Consider the following 6,373-nt stretch of genomic DNA (forward strand, 5'->3'; position numbering starts at 1 on the left):
TAATGTTTTCTGATCCTCCCCTCTGCTGTGCTCCACTGTTGAGGTGTACATAAAGTTCACAGATGTGTTTCAGAAACGCAGCAGATGTACAGGTATTTCTGCAAGCAGGTTTTGGGAGGAATTATTCCCCAGAGTTGGTGGCAGAAAAGGGAAACATTAAACGGAAATGAAGGATGATGGATGACTAATTGAAGATGAAAGATGAATGGCATGTAATGTGGTGACAGTTTTCATCTGATCAAAATAGGCCGACTGTGTGTTTGTGTTTGCCTGCATCATTATACAAAAAACAACACCCTTTCAGTCATGTATGCAAACACAGACATATTTTCACCGTGAGCAGTTTTAGAAAATATAAAAGCACCACGCAGAAGTTGATGAAGAAAGTGTTGTCAGTTGCACTTGAAAATTAATTAAATAAATATCTGACTAGTAATGAGTATTGCATGTTCTTGTGTGCATATATATGTGTGTGTGTGTGTGTGTGTGTGTGTGTGTGTGTGTGTGTGTGTGTGTGTGTGTGTGTGTGTGTGTGTGTGTGTGTGTGTGTGTGTGTGTGTGTGTGTGCGTGTGCGTGCTCAGTGCTCCTTCCTCCGCCCAGCTCTCTGCAGTGTAGTGACACCAGAGACCCTGTCAGCACACTCCGTTCCTTAATCTCTATTCCCTTCTTTCCGACGTCTCTCTTCCCACTCATGTTCCCCCCTAAAATTGCTAGGAGATCAATTCAGTGAGAAACCTGCGTTTTGAGTAAGTACTGGAAATAACGGTTACTAAAAGTAGGAACTAGGTTTAGCTTGTCTTTAAATAATGTCTTGTTTGTCTTACAGTCACTAAAATTAACTGAAAGTAAACAATAGCATGGAAAAACAGTTATTGACAGTTTTGCTGACATGGTGGCACACGGTGGAATTATGTAATTATGATAATTTATGTAATTTAGCTCAGTAAAAGGACAGAAACCCACCCCCCACGTAGTAGACTAAGCATGTAAATCATTGCATAATAGCCTGATCACAATTGTTTCAACTGATAGCAATTATTTTGCATACTTTTTAGAATCATTTCCATTCATGGGAGAAATTTATAGAAATGTTATAATAATTATTTCCACATGGTTTTCCAGGCATTGTATATTTAAGAAATCTGTATTTATATGCCCTGATAAGCAAAGTTAATAAATGTCTCCTGTTCTTCTTAAGGTGTATGTGTATTATTAAACTATGATTAGGTTTATATCATAATAACTGGCATAAAATGAACCAAAAAAGACAATTAAATCAAATATTTGAAATTATTAAATGACAATTAATCGTCTGGCACCTGCAGAGGAGGAAGTGGTACAATTAAGTTTTTTCCTCTCACCCTCTCTCTTTTCCTTCTCTGCCTCTTTAGTGTGGAATGGTTGATTAATAATAGGATTAAGAACGAACGAACACACACACACACACACACACACACACACACACACACACACACACACACACACACACACACACACACACACACACACACACACACACACACACACACACAGTCAGTCACTAAAACTACTCTCCAGCTCAGTACTTTCTGATGTCATGTTCACTGTGTTTGTGCATGTGTGTGTATTTGTGCTCTGAAGTGTAGGTCACGTGTCATATTGCCCTACTTCCCTGTAATTGCTGTTCTCTGAAGACCTATGCTCTCAATCTCCTTTAACACCATCGAAACACAACTCGCTGGGCCAAATATCCAACCATCAAATGTTTGCTTCCTCACACACAAGTGTGTTTCATCAACACATTGCGTGCAAAGACGTTTGAAAGGCATATTTGCCTTGTGTATATTAATAAAACTACTGACGACTGCAATGTGTGTGACACAGAGAGAGAGAGCGAGAGACAGAGAGAGAGCTCAGTGCTTGTTGAGGCAAAGGCCTTACACAACAGCGAGGAGATTACCGACAAACAGGACACAGATGCTGGCGAGGTCTGGGATTTCTCTCCTTTCCTCCTCCCTCCTTCACTTTCCGTCTATTTATCCATCCATTCTCTCTCTCGGGCCACTCTCATTAATGATGCATTAACAGCTGTAATTTCCCAGTTATTTCAAAATGACAGTTGCCTGAAAAAGCACATGCATGATACGAAATAAATCGAACCTAAGCCGTGCTACAGCAGCAACTTATAGAAGCTGTTATGTTCATTAAACTCCACAGCACAAATGCGCGGAACTGAACAAAAATATATAGTGTTTATTTTCGCTATTGGGTTAAAAAAATATACCGTTTGTCCTCAGGGTGGCGCTCGGGAAAAGGTCACAGGGTTAGCGAAATTAAAATAAAAAGTACAACACCTTGAGCAGCGGTTTGAATACAGATAACTTTCACTGCTTATCTGCCAGCTGCTAAAGTATTCTCCGATGCTGCCATTACTGTGGTGGCAGAATCAAATCGAATGCTTTCATTGAGAGTGAAAGCTGAGGTATTTGCGTATAGATCACTGTCAGCAATCATCCCCTCCAACAGATGATATTATTCCATGTAAATGGGGAAGCTTTTCAGTCTCAAATTACTAGTTTGAATAAGTAATTAAACCCATCCAGCATTATCTGCCAGATGGCTTTAAACAAATCTGTAATCTATTATTTTTTGCACCCTAATCAGCAAAAAGAAATGTGAAACATATGAAATTGGAAATATGGAATTTCAACCAGGAAAGACGTAAAATGAGTGCCGAGCTACCAAGAGATAAGGAGCACACCGCGGGCAGACACCGGTCTTTGACTGCTCCTGGTCGGTCCATTGTGAGCTCTTTGCTCAAAATACAAACAGCAGGGTTTAACAGAGATTTATTAAGTGAAATTAATTTAATGTAGCAGAGGCTTGTGGAGCTGCCTTAATACAGCACAGCACAGTCAGGGTGGTCTTGATGATTTAAGTAAAATATGTTTTTTTTTTTTTTTATCCAAGGGCATTTTGATGACCATATTTTCAGCAGGCCGTATACAATCTCCTGGACACATTTCATTTTGACAAAGGCAGTTCAAAAGTAAAACCCTTTCATATATCACAGAGTTGTTGTACAGATTTGAAAGAGAGGGAAGCCACCGCAGTAATGGCAGCTTGTTTACTTGCACCCTCAAACCTCAGCTAAAGGTATGCTACAGGTGATGGCAGCACAGTAACAAGATCCTCAAACAGCTGTCATCGCAGCCATGAACACAGAAGAAAAGCCAGAGGCCTGTAATATGCAGCAACATAAAGTAACAGTTTTACAAGCAGAGAGAAGTCATAAAGTCAGGTAAGGAACACAATAATGTGTGTGTGTGTGTGTGTGTGTGTGTGTGTGTGTGTGTGTGTGTGTGTGTGTGTGTGTGTGTGTGTGTGTGTGTGTGTGTGTGTGTGTGTGTGTGTGTGTGTGTGCTGGTCAGTGTGAGGCTGTAGCAGCAAAGAACTTGTTTACTGAACACAGTAAGAGTGCATTTAATTTCCAATCAATTTAATACTGTGCTTTCAAAAGTTACAGACTCACATTTGAATTCTCTGTTTAAAGTTCATTATCCCAAGAGATGCCTGGCAGGATAAACAGTGAAACAAGACTGATGCAATTAAATATAATTAACATATCATTAATTTTAAATTAGGACAGAGCATTAAAGCATTAACTGTGACAGCCTTAATTTAAATACTTAAAGTGTTAGGATTTAATCTGTTGAATTAACACAAAGAAATGTTTCTGACATGGACAAAACTAACAATCAGTAGTGAGAAAGGGTGGATCAAGTAATCCATCAGGTACACATTGATGATTTTGGCATCTACTTGTATGTTCTATCCGTCCATTATTTATACCCACTTTATCATGAACAGGGTCACGGGGGGCTAGAGCCTATCCCAGCTCACTTTGGGCGAAGGCACGGTACACGCAAAACAGAACCAAATATGAGTTCATGAGTCTCAATTTAAAGCAGAGGGAAAACGATGACAGCAATCCATTCAAATAATTCCACATCAGGTCAATTGATGCCTTTCACAGCACTTCATTTTGGTCCATATCCTGCCCGTGCTCTCTGCACCACCTTTTTTTTTTTTTTTTTGCCTCCCCTCTTCCCTCCTCTTTCGTTCCTTTTGTGGCATCCCCGCAGGTGGGAACTCATTACTCTGCTCTCAACTGTGATTTTTCATCATTCTTTAAAATAGAACATCTGAAAAACACAGTGGACGCCTGCAGCACTGCTCACTATACCACCACAGACACAGGCTCATCTCTGTCCGCCATCCATAGAACACACACACACACACACACACACACACACACACACACACACACACACACACACACACACACACACACACACACACACACACACACACACACACACACACACACACACACACACAAACACACACAGGGCAGTGTGGAGGTGTAATTAGAATTGTGTGTCAGGGTGATGTGTCTGTGTGCTGTGTAGCATGGGTGTTTATCTGTTTGCACGTGTTTGCATTTTAGAGTGTGTATGTGGGCATGTACGCCTGTTGAGTGCTCACAAAACAGATCAATGTTTCCTCAGCCGCACATTTAGTCTTCAAGTACAAAGAGAAATAATTAGCTGATACAAATAAGAAGGAGGAAAGCATAGGGAGGGACAGAGGTCAAGGGGAAATGAGAGACGAGACGAGAAGAGAAGAGAAGAGAAGAGAAGAGAAGAGAAGAGAAGAGAAGAGAAGAGAAGAGAAGAGAAGAGAAGAGAAGAGAAGAGAAGAGAAGAGAAGAGAAGAGAAGAGAAGAGAAGAGAAGAGAAGAGAAGAGAAGAGAAGAGAAGAGAAGAGAAGAGAAGAGAAGAGAAGAATCCAGCTCTGACATTGTACTCCTTCTCCTCCACTTCCCTCCTTGACAATGAGGAGCTTCTCTTCTCATCCTCCACTCCAAAATCAAATGACTGCGACCTCAGGACTTTAGCACAGCTATCTCACACTTTATCAACCCCGGATGTTCCTGTGCACATGTGTACTGTTGCTTTGAAATGGCCCATGTGTGGCTGCTTATGTAACATGCACAAACACTGTGGCACTGCCTTCCACACACACAGACACACACACACACACACACACACACACACACACACACACACACACACACACACACACACACACACACACACACACACACACACACACACACACCATTTTTTTCATCTCACCAGAGGTCAATTGAAACACAACACAAGGTGAGTCAACCACTTTGCAGTGGTGCATACATCACCAGTTATTTTCAGATGGGGGAGGGCTCAGGAGGGACACTCACATGGACACTGCATCAAGGAACCGTTCAGGGAGTGCACACACACACACACACACACACACACACACACACACACACACACACACACACACACACACACACACACACACACACACACACACACACACACACTTCACTAACATGTAGTTTAACATGAGAAAAGCACACAAATTATACTATATTACATTACTATGTGTGGACAATATATTTAAACCCACTTCACTACTGCAGATGTAATTCATAACTGCTAACAATATTTAAAACCCTCTCCTAAACTAAACCTATGGAGATCTATGTCTTAATTCAAATTCTAAATCTTATACTTGCCTCAAAAAGAGGTGAACACCGGTGAAATATTCTTGCCTTTCCTCATGCATGAAAAATGAGGAAATTAATTGCAAACACATTTCTGCTATGCTGAAAAGACAAAGCATTCATCATTAGGCATAATTAAAACCCGATGTCATACAGTGTTTAATCTTACTTTCTTTTCAATTTATCTAATTGTCTAGTTTGCCACAGGAAAGAAAGCAGCGTCATCCTCAGCTGGTACGAATGGGAGCAGAGGAAGAAAGACAATAAAAGAGGAAGAGTGGTGGCACATTCAAAGGTGAGAGTTAGAAAGGGAGATTTAAAAAAAGAAGAGGGAAGAATGGCGTGAAGAGGCTAAAAGTGGGGCAAAGAAGAGGGAGGACGGTGACAAACCAGCTCTGAGGGGAGAGTGAGGTGAAACTACCAGGGAGAGAAAGCAACAGAACAAAAAGAGAGAGAGAGAGAGAGAGAGAGAGAGAGAGAGAGAGAGAGAGAGAGAGAGAGAGAGAGCAAGGGAGTAGTGGACTGTGTTCACACAGAAAAGCAAAGATATAAATAAAGTGAGTGATGGAAGCAAGAGTGTGTGATTCTGTGCGTGCGAGCGTGTGTGTTTGTTTGTGTGCTGGCTCGACTCCCGGGAGCAGACACTTCTGTGGTGCCAAAGTTTCCTTGGGTCTGCCACCATGCCAGGGTCAATGTTAGAGACACAGAAACCAGGGCATGGCTACGGGACTGGCCACCGATAAAGAGACATAAACGGAGGGGGGGGGGGGGGGGAA

At 41.5% G+C, this 6,373-nt stretch overlaps 1 protein-coding gene across 1 annotated transcript in view; it reads right to left on the minus strand.

Moving 5' to 3' along the window:
• Nucleotides 1-6,373, minus strand: part of dock2-like (dedicator of cytokinesis protein 2) — a 96,264-nt gene that overhangs the window by 19,296 nt on the left and 70,595 nt on the right. The window lies entirely within an intron of this gene.

The sequence above is a fragment of the Brachyistius frenatus genome, unplaced genomic scaffold (assembly GCF_029030835.1).
Source record: "Brachyistius frenatus isolate BFR_SWC_R1_liver_20210118 unplaced genomic scaffold, ASM2903083v1 Contig_225, whole genome shotgun sequence".
NCBI classification, from domain to species: Eukaryota; Metazoa; Chordata; class Actinopteri; family Embiotocidae; genus Brachyistius; species Brachyistius frenatus.